Source organism: Podarcis cretensis, assembly GCF_951804945.1.
Source record: "Podarcis cretensis genome assembly, chromosome: 8".
Lineage (NCBI taxonomy): Eukaryota > Metazoa > Chordata > Lepidosauria > Squamata > Lacertidae > Podarcis > Podarcis cretensis.
In genome coordinates this window covers 15,372,865-15,397,747 of record NC_137177.1, presented here as the reverse complement: position 1 = coordinate 15,397,747, position 24,883 = coordinate 15,372,865, and positions in this window count along the sequence as shown.

Below are 24,883 nucleotides of genomic sequence, written 5' to 3'. Positions count from 1 at the left end.
GTTTACAGGGAGATGCTTGGGAATGCAGCCTCTTGGGAAAATGGCATAGTCCTGAGTAAATCCCCACTCCCCTTCTTTCCCACTTCCTCATTCGTCAACAGCAGCACCCCTCTATGGTTGCCTCTTAGGGCCATTTGTCTTTGAGCTCTTTGCTTGCAGGGTTCAGGGAGATGGTGGTTCTGAAATGCTTTCTAGTGATAACGTGTCAGCTAGCTGCTCCGGCTCTGCCTCCTCCTACTCTCCCATTATTTCCCAACTTCTCCCCTCATCTTCCTATGAGCTGTGATCTCCCTCAAATCTCTGTTGTAATTCTGAACTGTCTTCTTCTCTGGAAGGGTCAGGTTGGGGAGGCGGTCTCCACCATTCCTCCTCTGCCCAGTCCCTGACATCACTCCCCTCTCCAGAGTCCTCCTCCACCCATCCCAGTAGTTTTGTTCAGTTGGGGTGGCATGTATGCAACGCCCTTTGCAAGTATGGTGAATGGACATGTTCTGCATACCCCCATGATCTTTCTTCCGGTCAATACCCCCCCCCCAACAATCAGGTATTGCAACTTCTTTCTTTGCATCCTGGAGTCTAGAATTTGTTCTACTTCGTACTCTTCCTCTCCTTCTACCATGTGTAGCTGCCTGGTAAGGGTGTGCAGGCACGACGGGTGACAAGACTGATCTGTGCAAGATGGGGTGAATCTTCATAGACACAGGCAATCGGAGCCAGAAAGCCAGAGAGTTGATCTGGTCCACAACTTCCAACGGGCCCACTCTTTGGGTTCATTTTCCTGCACATGCCCTTTTGTGGCAAATCAGGTTTTGACAGCCACACCTGATCTTCCACATTAATCTCGGTGCCAGGTTGTCAATGCGCATTGGACAATATCTTATAGGCCTCTTTAGCACAGTCCGAACGCTCTTTTAGCAAAGTCTGCATTGCTGACAGTTCTTCTACAATGTCTTTTGCTGCCAGAACCGACGGGGTGTCACTTGGGGTTGGGACGCTTGCGAGGATGGTATCCATAACAGACAAAACCACTTTGTGACCCACAAAGAGGATGTGATAACCATCAATGTATGTGTATCCCTTTATAGATCACATTTTCTGCTGTGATCTGCAACAGCAGATATTCAGAGACTTACTAGTTCTCATACTGGAGGGAAAATAGCTATCATAACTATATTAAAAACAAAATACTGATAAGTTACAAAACTGACAGTGTAAACTTGAATGGCCCCATGGATACAAGCAGGTTCCAAGTTCACCCGATTTCTGGGAAGAGCGTGTGTGTGACATGCTAATTGTTTATTACTTTGTGCCTCGTTAGGATTAATTTGTTTCCAGCTCAGGTTTACCATAAAGCCTGAGGGAGGAACACATTTATTAAAAGTACCTGCTTACTGAGAGTGGGAATGTGGTTGAACTGGAAGAGGCACCTGGCTGACTCCCACAGAGTTCCTTAAAAAGATTGTATCCAATATGAAAAAAGAGATTTGTGTTACAATAAAAAATATAGGATGCACTCCCTATTTTCATAATTTCCTGCTCCTCACTGGACCAGTCCTTCCCAATTGGAATCCTTGGTCACCCTTCCTTGGCCATGAATCCCTCCAAGTCAACTTCTTCTTCCAGAGGTCACCTGTTGTTTTATTCCTCATTGGCTTCTAATCACTCAGGCATTATGAGGGCCTTCTTGAGTATATGCTTCTTCCATGAAGAGTTGGTTTCGACTACTTCAGGCTAAACAATACAGAGGTGTGGGAGCAGTGCAATGGTTGGGTAAGCCCCTTCCTTCTGGTCTGAAAGAAGCAGCAAAAGGAGGTGCTTCTGGCAGGAGGTGTGAGGACTCTGACAGGATCCTAGAGTCAAACAGCCTTTCCCCCAAAGCCTTTTAAGGACTAACTAGGCTTTGGGAAGCAGCCCTCCTGTCTCTTTCCCAATGCTGCTGCCACCCCAGGAGCTGCTTCCGTGGCCCTTCTCTGCTGTCAGGGAGAAATCAGGACACCCTGGAATCAAGGCACAACCCAGGACAGCTTAATGAAAAGCCATTCCGGCCAAATCAGGACTGCTGAGGCGTATGCATTTAAATCAGCTTTAAAATAAATTTGCCTCCAAGGTGAATGGATTCTTGAAGTGTAAGGAGAATATGAGAACATTTACAAAGCAAAATGGTCAGAGCTGGAGGCCCATAGGATTGGCGTTAAAGTGCATTGCCTTTTGAATATGACTTTTTGTATGTTGTGCTTTAAAAAGGCTAAGGTACCTGAGCATACAAACATTGTTAGGCCCAGCAAGTATCTTTCACCACCTCTTCTAACTCTTTTATCATTTCACTTATTTGAGAGATCTGTCCTTTTGCATTGGGGTTAGATGACATAACCATGCATCAAAAACTGTCAAATCTCTGCTTGCCTGCAGTTTTACATTAAAAACAAAACTTTGATGCTTTATGTCAGTAAATACCATACTTCCCCATTCCAAACTATTGATTTGAAGGATACACATTTTAGAACCAACTTTTTATTTGCCACAATCATTTATATTTGTCATAATAAGCATAATGACACACTATAATATAGCACGCTTTTCTCTGTGTAGTGCATCCTATTTCCCTCCATGAACAGCAAAAAAAAGAAAAGAAAAGAGGAAGAGACAGGGATCCCAATGCCTGACTCTCGCCACTAGGAATCACTCTCACATTGTTATGAATTATTGAATTCACAAGGAGGAGATTTATGCTGAACCATAATTACCCATCAATGTGAGGCTGGTGTTAGATATGTGAAGCATTATAATACTTATTTCAACTGGAAAAGCATTTGAGGCAGTGGAGATAAAGGGAAGTGCCAGAGAAACCAAAATTCCAAAGTATACTTTGAGGAAGTTGCAATACAAAACTATACAGACTTATCTGTGAGTAAGACCCATTGAAATCAGTGGCACTTACATCTAGGTAGACAGGTATAGAATTGCACTGTAATCCCTTTGAAATAAATAGTTATTACTTCAACCAAAAGTGCATAGGAGTGTGCTGAAATCCCTAGGAGTTTGCTCCAATCCTTCCAGCCAAATATATTTATTGGTGTGGGATGGGATGGAAAATTGTGAAATATCTTTCGGTTTCAAGGAAGGAAGCAAACTTCCTTTGAAACTGGAGGTGGAGCATAGATATTGTGGGTTATTTTGCCCTGCCTGAGTTTGTCTAATCCTCTTTTCAAGTAATCTAAGCTGGTGGCCATCACTGCCTCCTATGGAAGTGAGTTCCATGATTGAACTATGAACTGCATAAAATATTATACAGCATATAGCTTCTGAACTGCACTAACCATGCTTTACCCCTTCTTTCAACTATCTCAGCTAAAATATTTGTGATATTATGGGGTTTATCATTAAATAGAATACTTTTCTTTTTTCTTTAATTTACTAAAAACAAGCAACATAATTAAGAAAAAATAGGTTTCTTAATTACATTAGGTTTCTTAAGTACATTGGAAATTTTTGTTAGGCCTAATTGGAGATGAATCTATGTATGTCACAACGACTACAAGGATACTCCTGGCCCAGAAATGAAAATCACAGGAGATTCCAGCATTGGAAGAATGGTGGAGTAAGATGGTGGAATACGCTGAGTTAGCAAAGCTGACGGGGAAGATCCGGAATCAGCACGACAAACTGGAAAGGACTGGAGCAAATTTATATTATATATCAAAGAATATTGTAAACATCTGAAAACATTTGTAGCTTTGAGTTGAAATGTTTTGTAATGACAATATAAGGAACTGATTTACATTTAATAAAGGGAAATATAAAAATAAGAGAGAAGGTTAAAAAGTGGTTATAGAAATGCTAAGAATAAAGTAATTACGTACTGAAGTCAGAAAAAGGGGCGGGAGGAGGTCGATGCTCGGATAGAGCAATGTTTGAGCATATGGATTAATGTATGGATATTGTGATTACAAAACACTGAAAATGTAATAAAAAATATTTTAAAAAAGAAAAGAAGTGAAGCATAATCTGCATCAGCAAAATTCTTCAATTTAATCATAGAATTGTAGAGTTGGAAGGGATCTCAAGATTGATCTAGTCCAACCACTGTAACTCCCCCCATGGGACTCGACCATGAGATTGAGAGTTTCATGCTCTACTGGCTGAGCTATAGAAAACCCACATCAGCAGTGAAAGCCACAGTCGGATTGACCTAACAGTGGACTAGACACATTTACGGAAGAGGCTATCAGTGGCAATTAATTTGATGGATATACCATTTCCAGTTGCTGGGGGAGAACAGGGGGAGTGGCCGACTGCCCTCCTGTTGTGATAGTCCTGTACCAATGGACATCTGATCAGCCACTCCAAGAAGGATGCTGCTAGACTGCAGGGTTCTTTTTGTCTTCTGAAAATGGAGAGTGGGATTTGAAGCAGGGATAAACAACTACGTAGCTGGATTCAGTTCAAGACAATGTGGCTAAGTCTAGTCATCACTAAACAAATCAGCTGGCTCAAAGTATCCTCTGCCTTTCACAACAATCTAACACAATTAGAACAAGGAGGGGCAAAGTTCAGTAAAATGATTTAATCAGCTCTCATTAATAATCTTAGAGTCACTGTATTCTATTAAGTGCCTACCAGTATGTCCCTGGCACCTTTCAACAGCCCTGAGCTATGTCTAGCTTTGCCAGCTGAGCAGTCACCTGAGCAGTACCTTGAGGCTTTGATTGCACTTTGATTAGTAGCCTGGAAGAAGAGAAAAAGTACCGTATATTGTTCCTTCCAACTCAGTAAGGGAAGGCAAAACAGAGGAATTGGATCAGAATTATTTTTTCTATTTTTAATGATGAGCATAGTCACGTGGCCTCAATTGACTTTGCAGCCTTCTTGGAACAAGTTGCTCATTTGGAGCTGTTTGTGGTCCTGCAGTAACATTACCTTACAGTGGTACCTCTGGTTAAGAACTTAATTCGTCCTGGAGGTCCATTCTTAAGCTGAAACCTTTCTTATTCTGAGGCGTGCTTTCACTAATGGGACCTCCTGCTTGCAACCAGGAGCACTAATGGGACCTCCTGTTTGCAACCAGGAGCAGCTACTTCCTGGTTAGCGGAGTTCGTAACCTGAATCATTCATAGCCAGAAGTGTTTGTATCCAGAGGTATCACTCTGCTTTCTACCTCAGCCTTACTTGCCTGCCCCTGAAGTGATTGCTTTGCTGCCACTGAGTCACCCTCCTTTTTTCTGTGTGGATCAGTTTTACTGCTTGAAACCTCCATTGCAGCCAGGTGCACTGCAATATGAAGTCAACATTTTAACCACAGCTCATCCTACACTTTGCAGCCTTACTGGGATGGATCTAGTATCCAGGCTTTTTTCTTCTTTAGAAGAGGAATCCTTAGATGGAGACTGTATTGAGGAGGTTTCTTGTAGGTGGCTTCCGGGCTTTGCCATTGCCTTTTTTGGTTCTCAGCTCCTTTATTGGGTGCCGTCAGAATTTAAATTTTATATTACCGTATTTTTCACTCCATAGGGTGCACCTGACCATAGGGCCCACCTAGTTTTTGTTGGTTTCTATTTCCCTCACTGAGCAGCAACTGCAGTCACAAGACATTGTTTTGCATTCCACAGTCAGAGTTACTGTTGGATTCCCACGGGAATGGGAGACTGGATGTGACATTCACTGGTTTCCTGATTTGCACTGTTCTCTCGGTTTCTTTGTTAGAGAGACGGTTGCTTCTCTGCTCTCACAGAGGCAAGATGCATGTTTGTATTCTCTCAGCATAGAGTGGAAATAAAGTTAAAAATGTGGCACATACTGCTTATCCTTCTGCTGTGTGGACTACTCTGCTTGGGCTCAAGACGAGCCTGTATCAGCTTCAGATGGGCCGAAGCTGGTCAAAATCTCACAGTTTTCAGAGGGGGAAATCAAGGGAAAAAATATGATTCCCCCCCAGCTCTGCGAGCAGCGCACAGGCTGCCGGCAGCCTGTGCGCTTCTCCCAGACCTTCTTCCTTCTTTTGTGGGAGGTGGGGGCATTCCCCCATTTCCTGCAAAAGTCCACAGGAGCCACGCACCCTTTAAGGAGCTCACGGCTCCTGTCGGCTTTTCTATGAGGAGGGAGAAGGGACTGATGCAGCCAGTCAGTCCCTTGTCCCTCCTCGGGAGAAAGCCCTCAAGAGTGGCCCTGCAAAAGCCGTGTGCTCTTTAAAGGGGCTGTGCAGCTTCTGCTGGCTTTTCTGGGAGGTTGGGGAATTCCCCCACCTCTCGCAAAACCGGAAGAAGCCGCATGCTCTTTAAAGGGGCTGCACGGCTTCTGCTGGCTTTTCGCAAAACCGGCAGAAGCCGCACGCTCTTTAAAGGGTGCGTGGCTCCTGCGGACTTTTCTACGAGGTGGGAGAAGGGACTGATGCGGCCAGCCAGTCCCTTCTCCCTCTTGGGGAAAAGCCCCCAATAGCGCACGGAGCTTGTGTGCGGTTCTTGGGGGCTTTTCCCGGCTGCCTCCCCCCCTGCATTCGCTCCATAGGATGCACACACATTTCCCCTTGCTTTTTAGGAGGGAAAAAGTGTGTCCTATAGAACGACAAAGACGGTAACTGTATAGAAGAAAAAAATTGAAAAGTGCCTGTTGACAACTAATGAGATTGTGGTGAAATAATTCAGACAATTTCAACAGTGAGCTTTGAATTTCATCATTTTCTCTATGTCTTTATGCCAAAGTGTTGCCTGCAGCACAAACACGAAGCCTATAAATCCCTCCAAGTAAGCCTCTATGTGCATCAGTTCTCTTTCTAGAATGATGAAGGCACTCCTGAGCACATGCCTCCTCTTGGCCCTGCTTTCTCCAGGTAAGTAGGAACCAGTAGGATGGGGAACTTTTACAGTAATAATATTTAGAGGACAGAGGAATCCGGAGAGCTGAATTTAAGAGAGCTATTGTGTTGTAGTCATTAGAGGGTCAGACAAAGATCCAGGAGACCAGGGTTCAAATCCCCACTCAGCCACAAAGCTCACTGGGAGATCCTGGACCAGTCACTATACCTCAGGTTAACTTACCTCACAGGGTTCTTGTGAGGATAAAATGGGGAGCAGAGAACCATGTACACAGCCTTGAGCTGCTTGGAGGCAAGTGCAGAAAACAAATAAATCAAAAAAATTAGAAGCTAAGAGCAACTAAAATGGATAGAATTTTAAAATGATATTTGAAATATGCTAGTAACTGAAGGTACTATGAGTAGCCACTGGTAGCCTAATTCTGCATCATTTGCCTAAACCTTTTGTGAGGCCATTCAAGTTGGTAGCTTTGTCAGTCTTACGAGAGAGGGATCAAAATGTTTTTATTTCCACTTTGTCCATGTCATGCAGAACAGTATGTGCTTCCAGGAAGTCCCCTCTTTCTCCCCTCTTAACTGTCCTAACCCCCTCCAAAAAAAAAACAAAAAAAAAAACCATCATCAACATTTTTCATAGGTGAATTGCCCTAGCATAGCTAGTAGAACCCTTAAAGATCAACTCTCTTAACCTAGATCTAACCCTGTTCATTTAACTCTGCTTAAAACTGGTTGAAATGCAAAATCTGCTCCCCAACAGGTCTAGTAAGTGATGGGACAGAGTTTTCCTGCAGAGGGTACCCAGTTTCCACAATGCTTTTTTTTTTCATGCCTAAATGATGGGATAAGCCTTCCTCCTGCTCATCTGGCCATTGCTCCTTTATCTAAGCTCATGTCTAAGATTGTAATTGAATTGAAGTGATAGAGTGGATGGGAGGAAAAATGGGCCATTGGATGGGGGGGGGCGGGTTACCTCTTGGAAATAATTAAACCAGTGTTCTGGCCAATGGTTTTTACTCATTTCATTTTATTGAAAGATCTTGTTAACTTGAACCCCATTTCATTTAAAAGATTGAATTCCCTCTCACCTCCTTCTCTGTGTCAAATGAAGGAAACCACAAAACCAAATAATAATAATGTTAATGACAATGACAATCCATGAACTAATCTTTTGCTCCTGTCCTCAGCATTGCCTCTGAATTGCAGAAAGGCATTTAACCTGACTGGACTGACATATGATCGCTACATAAGAACATATTGTAAATTTGGTCAAGATTCCTGTGCTGCCGGTGTTCTGCGTACAAATCTAGGTAAGATTTATCTGGTTTTTTGTCTTCTGTTTTTGGAATTACTAAATTAGTTGTAAGGAAGCTGTGGCACATAAGCTGTAGATGAATGAGAACTCCCATCTGCCTCATCTATCCTGGCCACCAGTCAGAGATGATGGGAGATGTAGTCCAGCACCATCTGGAGGATCACAGCTTCCCAATCCTGCAGTAAGGAATCACTAACATTTGAAAATGGGGAATTTAATATCACCTGATCACAAGCATCAGATTTCCATCTTGATGTGCATACCCACCCACCCCTTCTTCCCTAGAGTGTGCGGTTGCCATTTTGTGGTTCGCCTCAAATGCCAAAATACCTTGGGACTATTCTGGGTGGGATGGTGGTGCTCACTTGGCCATCTGTTCCTATATCATTGCTACATACTTGGAGGGAGAGGGGAAATGGGACAGTGAGGTTGGTGCAGTTGAAGTGCCCTGCCAAGTCTTCTTCCTTGGCGATCACTTGTAGCTGAGTAAGTTTGTCTTCCATAAACACGGTTTTAACAATGAGTCCGTAAGTGACTGTGGAGGCCAATTCTGAATCCACATGTCCTTCCACAGTGGGGGCATTGGTTTCCAGACAGGAGTTGATCAAGGTGTGGATTTGCCAAGCGTGCCTTCCTGCTAGCATGTTTCTCCCTTGCGTCCTGAGTTCAAGTGTCTTCAAAGCCTATGACACCTTTGTTAAAGGCTGTTCTCCAACTGGAGTGCTCGCAGGCCAGTGTTTCCCAGTTGTCAGTGTTGATGCTACATTTTTTTATTATTTGCCTTGAGACAGTCTTTAAACCTCTGCCAAGTATCTTGGGTTGGGCAACAGGAGTTCAGGGAAGTATTTTCCCACCCTGTAAATGGTAATGATCGACTAGCAGAGAGAATGCAGTGCATGGCACATGTATTGTCAGAAGTATAGAAGAAGCCATGATACTTCATGCTGCAGATTGGACCTGAAATGAAGTTCTACATTCATTCCAAATTTAATGCCTTTTACTGAGCGCCGCAACCCCAGAGTCGGTCACGACTGGACCTAATGGTCAGGGGTCCCTTTACCTTTACCTTTTATGATTGTAATAAAGCTTTGAAAGCTTTGGTTGTATTTTACAAACTACGGTTGCAATCAAAATTATTCACGCCCCATTGCAAATTGGGTTTATTATCAAATTTTACAGACTTCTAGCTGTTTGCATTGAGAAAATCAAAGGCCATTGAAATAGCTCTGCAAAATTGCTGCTTCAAGTGGTTCCCCCAAATTCAGCTGAAAATGCAGCTTATACTGCCAAGAACAAGAACATTATTTATTTCGGTTGAAAGACCCACAAAATCATTTTCAAAAGCAAAATAAAAAAGAAATACAGGGAAGATTAAAAGGTGGTCACATTGTTTTATCCACAGTATGTAGGTTTCTATTTCTTATTACTTCTGAGAGGAACTTAGCCAAGGCCAGGGTAGTATCATCTGAGTTATATTGGTTTCTCTACTCTCACTATTATTCAACCCATCCTTGGCAAGCATCTTTTAAATGCCTGCAGAAAAATTGTGTATATCATTACTTAATGTGGATTACAAAATTTTTGCAGACATTTTGGCAAAAAGACTGAAGAAGGTGCTGGTGGAGGAGATTCACAAAGATCAGGCAGGCTTTCTCCCGGGTAGACATATATTTACTAATGTAAGGAATATAACTGACATTATAGAAATGTTGACAGTGAATATTAATACAAAGGCAGTTTTAATCTTTGTGGACGCGGAGAAAGCCTTTGACAATATCTCTTGGAAATTTATGAAGAAGAATCTCCATGGGATGGGGGTAGGCCAAAAGTTTGAAAATGGTATAAGTGCAATTTACTCGGAGCAAAAGGCAAAGTTAATTGTAAATAATGTGGTCATGGATGAACTACCTATTGAAAAAGGGACACGGCAGGGGTGCCCAATATCCCCATTACTTTTTATATCAGTCCTGGAGGTTTTGTTAAATATGATTAGGGGGGACCAGCTGGTAAAAGGGATTCAGGTCGGAGCCAGACATTACAAATTGAAGGCCTTTGCAGATGACTTAGTATTGACCTTGCAAGAGCCAGACACTAGTACCAAAAGAGTTCTAGAATTAATTCAAGTATTTGGTCAGGTCGCAGGATTTAAGTTGAACAAACAAAAAACTAAGGTACTGGAAAAAAAACTTAACAAATGTTAAAAGAGAGAGATTCCAAGAGGAAACTGGGTTAGTGGTGGCAAAGAGTGTAAAATACCTGGGGATTAACATGACATCTAAGAATGTAAACCTATTTAAGGATAATTATGATAAGTGCTGGACAGAGATAAAGAAAGACTTAGAAATATGGTCGAATCTGAAGCTTTCCTTGTTAGGTCGAATTGCAGTAATTAAAATGAATGTATTGCCTAGAATGTTATTTTTGTTTCAGACATTACAAATTGTTGATAAATTGGACTGTTTCAAGAAGTGGCAGAAAGATATATCTAAATTTGTCTGGCAGGGCAAAAAGCCCAGAATTAAGTTTAAGATACTTACTGATTCTAAAGAAAGAGGGGGTTTTGCCCTGCCGGACCTAAGGTTGCATTATGAATTGGCAGCTTTCTGCTGGTTAAAAGACTGGCTACTTCTTGAAAATGCAGACATTCTAGACTTGGAAGGATTTGATAATAACTTCGGTTGGCATGCATATATTTGGTATGACAAGGTTAAAGTGTACAAGGGTTTTAAAAATCACACTGTTAGGAAAGCACTATACAATGTTTGGATTCGGTACAAAGATTTACTGGAAAATAAAACTCCCAGGTGGCTTTCACCAATGGAGGCCAAGGAGGTAAAGAAACTCAATATGAGAACTAATTGGCTGAAATATTCTGAAATTTTAGGTTTTTTTTTTTAATTATTTTTTATTTGTTTTCCAAACATATAATAGAAACAATACAAAACAGAAAAACAAAAAGTTCAAAACACAAACAAAAACATGCAAAACATTTAAACCAATATAACTTCAAGATTATATTTTCATTCCCTTCTTTCTTATGACTTTCCCATACCTCCCCATCCCTGCATCCTTGCTTAGTGATTCTTTAGCAACCCTTTAGTCAATTATCCTAATTCCCTTTCATTAAATTTCCTTTAGCTTATTAGTTACAACTGCAATTCTCTGCTTCTTACCCCCTGACATCTTAGCATTCCTCAATATTACAATAGTTTTAACGGTATATTTTAAATTTCTTCCAGTCCTCTTCCACTGTCTCCTTCCCCTGGTCGCGAATTCTGCCCGTCATCTCAGCCAGTCCCATAAAGTCCATTACCTTTGTTTGCCATTCCTCCAGAGTAGGTAGTTCTTGCATCTTCCAATACTTCGCCAGTAGAATTCTTGCTGCTGTGGTGGCATACATAAAGAAGATCCTATCCCTCTTTAACACCAGTTGGCCAACCATGCCCAAGAGGAAAGCCTCTGGTTTCTTAGGAAAAGTCCACTTAAGGACCTTCTTAATTTCATTATAGATCATTTCCCAGAAAGCTTTAATCTTTGGGCAGGTCCACCAAAGGTGGTAAAAAGTGCCTTCAGTCTCATTGCATTTCCAACACTTATTGTTAGGCCGATGATAAATTTTTGCAAGCTTGACTGGAGTCATGTACCACCGGTAGATCATCTTCATAATGTTTTCTTTTAGAGCATTACATGCAGTAAATTTAATACCGGTAGTCCATAACTGTTCCCAGTCAGCAAACATAATATCATGACCGATATCTTGTGCCCATTTAATCATAGCTGATTTCACCGTTTCATCCTGTGTATTCCATTTCAACAGCAAGTTATACATTCTTGATAAATTCTTAGTATTGGGTTCTAACAATTCTGTTTCTAGTTTTGACCTCTCTTTCTGGAAACCTATTTTCCTGTCCTGTTTGAATGTCTCATTTATCTGGTGATAGTGCAACCAATCTCGAACCTTGGGCTTTAATTTCTCATAACTCTGAAGTTTAACCCTTTCACCATCATATTCTAGAATTTCATAATATTTTGGCCATTTAGCGTCCATATTAAGCTTTTTTACTTCCCTAGCTTCCATTGGTGACACCCACCTGGGGGTTTTACTTTCCAGCAAATCTTTATATCTAATCCAAACATTATACAATGCTTTCCTTACAATATGGTTTTTAAAGCCTTTGTACACCTTTGCCTTGTCATACCATAAATATGCATGCCAACCAAAGCTATTGTCATACCCTTCCAAATCCAAAATGTCTGTGTTCTCAAGAAGTAGCCAGTGTTTCAACCAGCAAAAAGCTGCCGATTCATAATAGAGTCTTAAGTCCGGCAGCTTTCACCAATGGAGGCTAAGGAGGTAAAGAAACTTAATATGAGAACTAATTGGCCAAAATATTCTGAAATTCTAGAACAAGAAGGTGGTGAAATTAAACTACAAAGTTATGAGAAAATAAAGTCCAAGGTACGGGATTGGCTCCATTATTTTCAAATAATGGAGGCCTACAAACAAGACAGGAAAATTGGTTTCCAGGTGGATAAATCGAAATTAGAAACAGAACTGTTAGAACCCAATACTAAGAATTTATCAAGAATGTATAACTTGCTGTTGAAGTGGAATACAATAGATGAGACAGTGAAGCCAGCTATGGTTAGATGGGCACAGGACATAGGCCATGACATTATGTTTGCTGAGTGGGAGCAGTTATGGACCACAGGTATTAAATTCACGGCATGTAATACCCTACGAGAAAACATTATGAAAATGATTTACAGGTGGTACATGACCCCAGTCAAGCTTGCGAAGATTTATCATTTGCCCAATAACAAATGTTGGAAATGTAAAGAGACTGAAGGTACCTTCTTCCACCTTTGGTGGACCTGCCCAAAGATTAAGGCCTTCTGGGAAATGATTTATAATGAGATTAAGAAAGTGCTTAAGTGCACCTTTCACAAGAAACCAGAGGCATTTCTCTTGGGTATGGTCGGCCAGTTGGTGCCGAAGAAGGATAAGAACTTCTTTTTGTACGCTACTACGGCAGCAAGGATTCTCCTAGCAAAGTATTGGAAGACACAAGAGTTACCCACGCTGGAGGAATGGCAGGCAAAAGTGATCGACTTTATGGGATTGGCAGAAATGACCGGCAGAATCCGTGACCAAGAGAAAGAGACTGTGGAAGAAGAGTGGAAGAAGTTTAAAATATATCTTAAGAGTTATTATAAAATTGAGGAGTGCTAAAATGCTGAGGGAGAGGAAGACGTAGAATTGCAGCGGTAAATTGTGTTTAGTTTAGGGTGAAATTGAAAAGGAGAATGAATTTATATTTAATTGGCTAAGAAGGGTTGCTGAACAATTGTTAAAATAAAGGATGCAAAAAGGGGAAGGCATGGGGAAGTCCGGGAAAAGAGGTTTATGGAAATAAGGTAAAGAAATCATGATTTTTTGTGTTTGTTTTTATGTTGTTTTTGTGTTTGTTAAAAATTGGAAATTAATAAAAAATTTATTAAATAGAGTTTGAATTGCAAAAAAAAAAAAGATATATAGGTGTGTGTACGTATATATAAATTAATAAAGCCCATCACCTTAGATTGCAGAATTTAATAATATTTTGCATGTTGTTTGTTTGAAAAGTTCTCATTCAGACATTACAGAAAATTGGTACCATTACAATGAACGTGTTTTAGGAGCAATAAACCTCCATATCTAAATATTTCTTTCAAATTCTTTTCATAGTGAAATTCCAAGAGCAACTTTTCAATAGATGTTCGTCATCCACAAGCTGTTCCTCAGGCCATTACAGCTTCACTGCAGGGGATGGTAAATTCTTTCAGATGAAGAAGCACTGCTGCAAGACTGAACTGTGTAACAATGCACTTCTCAGCCGTACGTTTCTGCATCAATTTAGAATCATTAACATGTTAGGGTTTTGCACTGAATTTGGCCATGGCCTGGATCCTTAGTCAATCAGCAGTACTTAGAGAATCTGTGCCTCATTCAAATGGGGTGAGACAGCCCCAGGTGGCTAAAGGTTGGGTTGAGCAGCTCAGGACTCTTAGGGGCTTTGAAGGGATGGAGAGTCAGGCAGGACAGGGAGGCAGTCATGAGGAGAAACTGTGAAAAAGAGGGACCTAGCTAGAGACACAGGTGGTGCTGTGGGTTAAGCCACAGAGCCTAGGTTTTGCCAATCAGAAGTTCGGCGGTTCAAATCCCGGCAATGGGGTGAGCTCCCGTTGCTCGGTCCCTGCTCCTGTCAACCTACATCTACATCTGCCAGAGAAGGGATGGGTTGCCTTTCCAACCAGGCCTCTCCTTCTTGCCCCTCTAAGCAGCAGCATGCAGAATCAGATCATCCTTCTGATACGTGGGAGGATCTGATCCTGCACAGTACCAGTGTCCCTTGTCCCAGCCATGTTTTTACTGTATGTTAAGATATGGTTACACATCGCCCCTGTAGCCAAGTGATGTGAGATTCCATGGGTACCAGGCATGCTGTAACCCAGGCTCTGTGTTTCCTGTGGGACCATAATGCACTCTGGTGTCTTTATGATATCTGGTTATGCATAAATATATACAACCTGAGGCCTACAATGAAGACATCCACCAGAACATGTCCTGCCCCTCTCATAGGCACAGCAGCATCCTTGCCTTGGCAGTTTGTCTTTTCCTGGGAATGGTCATATTTCTCATATTCTAATAAAACCTAATCCTGGTTTTATTACTACACAGGGAGCAGCTTCCATTCCTTTGTTGTGCTGCTGTGCTAATCTGCTATTTTAATGACCCACTTCCCCGAAACGGTTACCTCAGAAGTAGATTACTTCTGACATGAGTCATGTTGATTTTCTAGGGTTTAGAATTGTCTAAGGAAGTGTCAGTTATGTCAGTTTAGGAACTTTGCCTACATTAAGTAACCAAGTGGATAAGTAAAATAATAAAAATAAAAATCGGGGATAAGAATACAATCTTCAAGATGCCTTTATAACATTCCCTATGCATAGTTAGCCATGAATGATATTTCATGCAATATAATTGGATACCTAGGTGCATGAACAGCTCATAAACAGGTTATGGTCCCTTTAAGTTAACATTCAATTTGATGGTCCAAATTAGATGGTTACAACCCACCTATCTTATCCAGGTGTCCTCCTAAATGACCCTTGAACTGTTTCTGGTCAATCTTTTAATTGACAAAACAAGCACTGACTAAGCTGGCAGTTATTCTTAATTATTATTATTTATTGAATTTATATACTGCCGTGTACCTGCAGGTCGCAGGGAATGCACAGAAAGTGACAGTTAGTTCATTGCTGAAGTGCAAAAGACAGCCAGAAACTGTGTACAAAGATAAGGGACTAAGAGCATACGTTTTCATACAGCCTACACCATAATAAATGGCAGGGAAAACTTCTGAGAGATTCAGAAGGGAAGAAAGTTCACACTCCCCCACCCCTTCTTTATGTAAAGGTCATTCATCTCAGAGAACAATGGTGACTTTGCCCCATGCTCAGTCCTGAACCCAGATTGTGTCTAGATTATATTTTATCCAAGAGTACTTGCAACTGCCCCACCAAAACTGGAAGGCCCTAGGGTGGATTCCATTAATACAACACAGAGATACAAAAACAGACGAAGACATTAACATGCTCACTATACTTTTGATTTTGGCAGTTCCTGATCGCAACATGCTGGCTGAAAATGGTTTGCAGTGCCCATCCTGCTTCTCCAAAGGGGTGGAAATGTGTAAAAGTGAGAAGACCATCAACTGCCTTGAGAATGAGACCCAGTGCATTCAATCCAAAGTAGCTCTTATTACCGGTAACATTGCTATTCAGACAAGGAAAAAAGGCCTAGTAATTCTTGGTCATGCAGACTCTCTCCTTGTCTCCTTCTCTCCCTTCCTCCTTTTCCCTTGCATGTTGCTGGAACAATGAGAGGTATCATATCTCTCACTGACCCAACTCTGCACCCTTCCGTATTGTTTTGCCTGCCTGGTCTGTGTCCTTTAACTCTCATAATGCCACTTGCTTGTCCGGAAGGAAGATTCAGAGTGAGATGTGTATATAAAATACCCTTCTGAACAAAAGTAAAAAAAGTGCATTGATTGTTTCACCCCAGTTGAATCCGGATCTCTCCACCACTAGGATGTAGTCCAGGACAAAATGTGTCCATCTTGCTCAAAACAAATTTTTATTATGTAAAAGGAATGTATTACATTACCTTAAATTCTGTGACAATGAGCAGTATCTGGTTAACTCAGACCATTAGTGTAAGGATTTACAGTTGTGCAAGAGAATTTCCTCTCTCTTCTGCATGTATGTGCTCTGAATCCTCCCAAAATCTGCTCCACAGAATTGGGAAAAACCTCAGAATTCATTTAGGGGATACACAAAAGGAGGAAGAGAGAGGGGATAGGTTCCTTTCTACACATTATTTTGTTGATGTCATGATTTAGCTACATCCGTAAAGAGTCTTTAACCCAAAGTGTTTGTAACCCGAGGTACCACTGTAAATCAATTTTTAATGTGTCTAGATCCAGTTTTAGATAGATACCTCCCTATCAGCAAATTTTTCAGGAATAATGCTACATTGGGAGGGAATTTGGAATGAATGGGGGAGGGGCATATGGCTGATTTGCCTCAGGAGAACAGAGGCAATTTCCAGGCCATTTGTGATGCTTCTGCCCTACATTCTTTCTTCTCTCATTTCTGCTGCCCTTTACAGCCTTGAATTTGCTAGTTTCTCTTTTAAGGGTTGAGTAACAATTCTGAGGTGAGTACCTGATTGGCTCTTGGGATTCGTCTTTTTCACCTGCTTTATGTTTGACATGTTTAACATGAAAATACCGTATTTTTCGTCCCATAGGACGCTCCGTCCCATAGGATGCACCTAGTTTTTTTGGGGGGAAATAAAGGGAAAAAAAATTTCCTTTATTCCCCCCCCCAAAAAAAAAGCAGGTTGGGGAAACCGAACCAGGTCGGGGAACAGCGGGATGGTGAGGCTTGACCAACATGAGGCGACCCTGTCTTTATGGGATATGCAACGTAAGGAGAAGAATTTGAGACTTAGGCTTGTTCCAGAAAGTGAAGGGGACAGCCTAGTGGACTTTCTCACAAAAGAAATTTCAGATTTCTGGCAGGTGAACCTAGAGGAAAAAGAATTTGAGATAACAACTGCCTTCAGATTGGGCAGAAGGCAAGGCAGGAAGATTCCAAGGGACTGCCTGATAACATTGAGATCTAAAGAGGAAAGAGACAAGATACTAAGTTTGCATTACCAGAAGACACTCCAGATTCAAAACGCCTCTGTGCAAATCTACAGGGATATCCCAAAATATATTCTGGAGGTGAGAACCCAGTTCAAGAGTTTGGTTGACCTGCTGAAGAAGAACAACATACCTTTTAGGTGGGAATTTCCACAGGGTTTGTCCTTTAACTTTAAAGGAAAGAAAGTTAAAATAAGAACAGTACAAGATAAAGAACAATTTTTGGACAGGTACGAGGAGGACCTGGTGAAAGGAGTGTTAAACTCAACATCGGACACAGACTTGGGGAACTTGACATTTGGACTTAAATCACCAACGGACGAAGAACAGCTGCAGGGTGCAGTTGGAGGCAACTAATCAACAATGTCTCTGCGGTTTTTAACTTGGAATTGCAATGGACTGAACCTTCCCAAAAAAAGGCGTGAGGTTTTTCATATTTTGAAAAGAGAACAATTGGATCTGATTTGTCTACAAGAAACCCACGTGACAAGGGCACATAGAAGACTACTTATAAATAAAAGATTGGGACAAGAATTTATTTCATCAGATAAAGTTAAGAAAAGAGGAGTGGTGATTTATGCAAAAGAGAAACTGTCTCCAAAACAGATTTTCAAAGATGAACATGGAAGAATTTTGGCAATTGAGATACAAATTCAAGGAGAAAAAATTTTGATATTTGGAATTTATGCACCGAATGAAGGGAAGGCAGAATTTTATAAGAAACTGCATGAGACATTAATGGACTATTTGGATTATAAGGTGATTCTTTTAGGGGATATGAACGGCGTCGTCTCTACAAATATGGACAAAGCACAAAGACAGGTGATCTCCAAGGACGGGAGATTACCGAAGACTTTCTTCGAAATGACTGACAATTTGGACTTGATTGACATTTGGAGAACAAGAAACCCTCTCGAGAGGGAGGGAACATTCTTTTCGGAATCACAGATGACCTGGACAAGAATAGATCAAATATGGATTACTAGTGGAATGGCTCCAAAGATAAAAAAAGTGGAAATCTGCCCAAAGACATGCTCCGACCATAATGCGGTAAAGATGGAAATGAAAATAACAACAGCTGGCTCCTTTAGATGGAGAATGAATGACACCTTATTTAGAGATCCAGAGGTTTACCAAAAGGCCCAAAAGACTTTGAAGGATTACTTTGAGATAAATCTGAGGACAGAAGTGGAGAAACGAGTGATCTGGGACGCAAGTAAGGCCGTGATGAGGGGTTTCCTGATACAACAGAATTCCTTAAAAAGGAGGAAACAGCATGAGAAGAAAGATAAGATTCTGGAAAAGATAAAAGATAGTGAAAAGAAATTGAGATCTAAACCAAAGTCACATGAGATCTTGAGAGAAATTAAACTGTATCAGAAGCAATATATGGAATTGATGAACCAGGAGATTGAATGGAAAATTAAGCAAATGAGACAAAAGACATTCGAATCGGCAGATAAATGTGGAAAACTCCTATCATGGCAATTGAAGAAGAGACAGAAACTGAACACAGTCACAAGTTTGGAGGTGGATGGAAAGAACATTTCTAAACCAAATGAGATCAGCAACTGCTTTCAGAGTTATTTCAGAATATTATATGCACAAGGGCCGGAAAACGAAAGAGAAATGGAAGAATTTCTCAAGAAATATGGATTACAAAAAATTTCGCAACAAAGTATGTTGCTCTTAAATGAGAAAATAACTGAACAAGAAATAGAGGGTGCCATTCAAAATATGCAATTGGGGAAATCTCCAGGGCCAGATGGATTAACCTCCAGATACTACAAAGCTTTGAAGGACTGGATAATACAGCCGCTTAAGGAGGTTTGCAACGAGATATTAGAGGGGTTAAGGGCACCCGAAACGTGGAAAGAAGCTTTTATTACACTTATACCAAAGACTGAGGTTGATAAAAAACAGATCAAGAACTACCGCCCTATATCATTACTTAATGTGGATTACAAAATATTTGCAGACATTCTGGCAAAAAGATTGAAGAAGGTGTTGGTGGAGGAGATTCATAAAGATCAGGCAGGCTTTCTCCCGGGTAGACATATATCTACCAATGTAAGGAATATAATTGACATTATAGAAATGTTGACAGTGAATATTAATACAAAGGCAGTTTTAATCTTTGTGGACGCGGAGAAAGCCTTTGACAATATATCTTGGAAATTTATGAAGAAGAACCTCCATGGGATGGGGGTAGGCCAAAAGTTTGAAAATGGTATAAGTGCAATTTACTCGGAGCAAAAGGCAAAGTTAATTGTAAATAATATGGTTACTGATGAACTATTTATTGAAAAAGGGACACGGCAGGGGTGCCCAATATCCCCATTACTTTTTATATCGGTCCTGGAGGTTTTGTTAAATATGATTAGGGGGGACCAGCTGGTGAAAGGGATTCAGGTCGGAGCCAGACATTACAAATTGAAGGCCTTTGCAGATGACTTAGTATTGACCTTGCAAGAGCCAGACACTAGTACCAAAAGAGTTCTAGAATTAATTCAAGTATTTGGTCAGGTCGCAGGATTTAAGTTGAATAAACAAAAAACTAAGGTACTGGAAAAAAACTTAACAAATGTTGAAAGAGAGAGATTCCAAGAGGAAACTGGGTTAACGGTGGCAAAGAGTGTAAAATACCTGGGGATTAACATGACATCTAAGAATGTAAACTTATTTAAGGATAATTATGACAAGTGCTGGACAGAGATAAAGAAAGATTTAGAAATATGGTCGAACCTGAAGCTTTCCTTGTTAGGTCGAATTGCAGTAATTAAAATGAATGTATTGCCTAGAATGTTATTTTTGTTTCAGACATTACAAATTGTTGATAAATTGGACTGTTTCAAGAAGTGGCAGAAAGATATATCTAAATTTGTCTGGCAGGGCAAAAAGCCCAGAATTAAGTTTAAGATACTTACTGATTCTAAAGAAAGAGGGGGGTTTGCCCTGCCGGACTTAAGGTTGCATTATGAATTGGCAGCTTTCTGCTGGCTAAAAGACTGGCTACTTCTTGAAAATGCAGACATTCTAGACTTGGAAGGATTTGACAATAATTTCGGTTGGCATGCATATATTTGGTATGACAAGGTTAAAGTGTATAAGGGTTTTAAAAATCATATTGTTAGGAAAGCACTATACAATGTTTGGATTCGGTACAAAGATTTACTGGAAAATAAAACTCCCAGGTGGCTTTCACCAATGGAGGCTAAGGAGGTAAAGAAACTTAATATGAGAACTAATTGGCCAAAATATTCTGAAATTCTAGAACAAGAAGGTGGTGAATTTAAACTACAAAGCTTTGAGAAAATAAAGTCCAAGGTACGGGATTGGCTCCATTATTTTCAAATAATGGAGGCCTACAAACAAGACAGGAAAATCGGTTTCCAGGTGGAGAAATCGAAATTAGAAACAGAATTGTTAGAACCCAATACTAAGAATTTATCAAAAATGTATAACTTGCTGTTGAAGTGGAATACAATAGATGAGACAGTGAAGCCGGCTATGACTAGATGGGCACAGGACATAGGTCATGACATTATGTTTGCTGACTGGGAGCAGTTATGGACCACAGGTATTAAATTCACGGCATGTAATGCCTTACGAGAAAACATTATGAAAATGATTTACAGGTGGTACATGACTCCAGTCAAGCTTGCGAAGATTTATCATTTGCCCAATAACAAATGTTGGAAATGTAAAGAGACTGAAGGTACCTTCTTCCACCTTTGGTGGACCTGCCCAAAGATTAAGGCCTTCTGGGAAATGATTTATAATGAGATTAAGAAAGTACTTAAATGCACCTTTCATAAGAAACCAGAGGCATTTCTCTTGGGTATGGTCGGCCAGCTGGTGCCGAGGAAGGATAAAAATTTCTTTTTGTACGCTACTACGACAGCAAGGATTCTTCTAGCAAAGTATTGGAAGACACAAGAGCTACCCACGCTGGAGGAATGGCAGGCGAAAGTGATCGACTTTATGGGACTGGCAGAAATGACCGGCAGAATCCGCGACCAAGAGAAAGAGACTGTGGAAGAAGACTGGAAGAAGTTCAAAATATATCTTAAGAGCTACTATAAAATTGAGGAGTGCTAAAATGCTAAGGGAGAGGAAGACGTAGAATTACAGCGGTAAATTTAGTTTGATTTAGGGTGAAATTGAAAAGGAGAATGAATTTATATTTAATTGGCTAAAAGGGTTGTTGAATAATTGTTAAAAATAAAAGGATGCAAAAAGGGGAAGGTATGGGGAAGTCCGAGAAGAGGCTTATGGAAATAAGGTTAAGAAATCATGATTTTTTTGTGTTTGTTTCCATGTTGTTTTTGTTGTGTTTGTTAAAAATTGAAAAATTAATAAAAAAATTTATTAAAAAAAAAAAAACAGCGGGATGGCGGCGCTGCGTCTCCCTGCTGTCCCCTGAGCTTGTAGGGCTGGCCGATGTCTGTCCGGCGCATGGGGCGCTCTGCTTCACGGTGCCCCGCCCGCCGTGCGGCAGGCTGCTATCCGCAGCGTGGGGAGCCCTGCGGGGAACTCCTGCAGGGCTCCCCATGCTGTGGATGTCTGTCCGGCACACGGGGCGCTCTGCTTCAGGGCGCCCAGCCCTGCGGAGAACTGTGAATGTGTTCCCGAAGTGCCAGGCACTCTGCTTTCAGGGCGCCCGACGCTCCGGAAAGCAGGCTGCTATCCACAGCCTAGACATCCCTGTGGGACCTCCCGCAGGGCTGCCTAGGCTGCGGATGTCTTCCTGAAGCCTGGAGAGCGAGAGGGGTGCGTGTGCATGACCCCTCTCGCTCTCCAAGCTTCAGCGAAAGCCTGTATTCGCCCCATAGGACGCACCCAGATTTCCCCTTCATTTCTGGAGGGGAAAAAATGCATCCTATAGGGCGAAAAATACGGTAGATATGGTAAAATAAAAGGAAGATTCTTTGGATACTTAGATCACAGTGGGGAAATGAGGGAGCCTCAGTTGGCACCCAACCATCCTGAGAGACAATGAAGTGCATCTCCAGCTTTTTTTGCTGCTGGATCACCCTGTTGACTTATGGCAGGTTCACACACTCAGGGTTCAGACACCAAGGAGGGAGTGTTGTTTTCAGATCTTGCTGTGTGGCTGTAGCATGTGACTTTTAATACGCCCGGGAGATGGGGGGGGTAGAATTCCTCCCATTTTATTGCAACTCACCTGCCCACAAGAATTTGATTTGGTTAATCTAGTTAATTAAGCCTGCTTTCAGATCCTCTAATCTCATTATATTTTATAACTATAACCCGTTTATTAAAAATCTTTGTGTCTTGAGAGTCCTTTGGGTATGATAGCAATTTTAAATTATATCTGATCTAACTTTTTTACCTGAACTTCTTTTAAAAACTAACTTATTAAAATTCTCATTCACCATCACAGGAACCATCTCCTAGTCCCTGAGTAAAGGACTAATGTCAACATTTCTCTCTCCCCCCCCCCCCCGCCAGGTGGATTGCAGCCCCACAGTTTCACTTTCCAAGGTTGTGGAACAACAGATCTTTGTGCCATCGGGGAAAAAAGAAAAATAATCGGAGGTGCGAACTTTATCCTTTCTTTTAACAAAGAAAGTTGTTACAATGCTTCACGAATCTCACACCAGCCTGAACATGAAGAGTGAATGGGAAAGTGTATACCTTCAAAATCTATGGCAATGAGGGGGAATTGGAGGCCTAGTGTTGAAATTCAGGATCTCTGTTTCTTTCTTTTTTGCTTTTGGTTGAAGTAAAGGGAAGCAAGGGGCAGAGAAAAAGAGGTCAGAATACGGGAATTGTGGATTCTTACTTCACAGAATCCTGTTGTGTATCATTAAAAAACAGTTAAGTTTTCATTATAACGATTACAATGCAAAATAAATAGTTATGGAGAATCAAATGCTGGTTCTCAGATCTGTTTCTTTCAGATACCAATGCAATTATCATTTATTGCTTAGCCACACCGATTACGCAAGACGCTGTGGTAAACTTGCCCCCAGCCGCTCGCCCCTCCCTCACCTGTCTTTGCTCTCCGGCCAGACCAGGTTTCTTGAGCAGGGCTGGCAGGCATGTCTATGTTTTACAGAAACAGAATAAATTAGAACCGGTAGGACTGCCACCACTCCCTTAGTTCTGGGGAACCCAGAGCCACAATCCAGGGAGAAGGCTGTGCCCCGTTATTGCTGGTTATCCCCCCCTTCACTAGTTGTATCCACAGACTTGCAGACAGAAATTCTACGGTAGAGCGCAACCAAGCGTAAGGCTAGGAATTAGCTTTCCCCCCCGGAAAGGCACACAAACCAAACAGTTTCTTCTTTAAAATTTATTTTAAAAGAACTTAAGAAAACAATCTAAAATAGCAGGCACTTCTTTAGTAAGTTACAAGCAAGAAAATAAGAACATTGTGAAATCTAACTGACTTACATACTCACGACTAAGGCACAGATAGAATAGTTAAAGTCCTTTCAATGTTCCGCATTCAGAGGCATTCACAATTCTCCATCACAAAGGATGAATGGACGGCTACTGAGTTGGAACATCAGCAGCCGGGCGATTTGCGGATTGCAGAGCGCGCCTTCTCAGCCATTCCCAAGATCTTTTATCCCCAATTTGCATGTAGCGTCGGAACCCCCGAAACCAATCATAACTCCTGATTATTTTTAAATTCTCCAATGACCGACTTGCGGGCTAATCAATCTAACTTCTGGCAGCTGGACCCATTAAGAACCCAGAGCCTAAATGAAAGGAGTTTCCTCCCTTCCGTGGAGCTTATGCAGATGCACATTCCCAGGCAATCAAGGCAGATAACATCACTGAGGGGATGTACATAACTTGCTTTCATTAAATCAGAGGTTTCCTTTCCCATAGTAAACCTCTCACACCCTGGAAGCCTGTTAGTCTGAGGTTAAAGGGACAAGACTTATTTCCCATGGTCCTTGTGGCTTGTTGGTTACCCACAAGGCCTCACTCTCGTTGCTTGACCAAGGAACAGCTTCTAAACAAACACTAACTTTACTACAGACGCAATACATAAAACAGAATAAAAACAAAATTAACACATTGCACAACTAAAATTATTATTAGAATCAGATGATTCATTAGATAAGAGGTTTCTCCTTTGAAAGATTTAAATTAGGGCATATTTTAAGGCAGAGTTTAGTGGAATTCAGCTCCGGCACCTCTCAGGTTAGTGCCATTGCCATTCTAAGAGATCAAGGAACAAGTTCGTGGTGAACTCTGGCACCTGCAAATCTAGGAAAATAGCACTGATCCCTACAAACTTTTCTCCTTATAATCGTAACTGTAAAGGCAACACACATCAATTTTTCAGAGGGGTAAGGGGATTTGTCCCTTAATAAATAGTTAGTCATATAACCAATCCATCTCTCAATTGGGAGATTTAAATATTTGAACAAAGCTTCTCTTTGTCCTCATAGATGGAACAAACCAGTAACTATTTGGGTGAATATTCAGGCCCCTTACCTTTACATAGGCAAATCACATAGG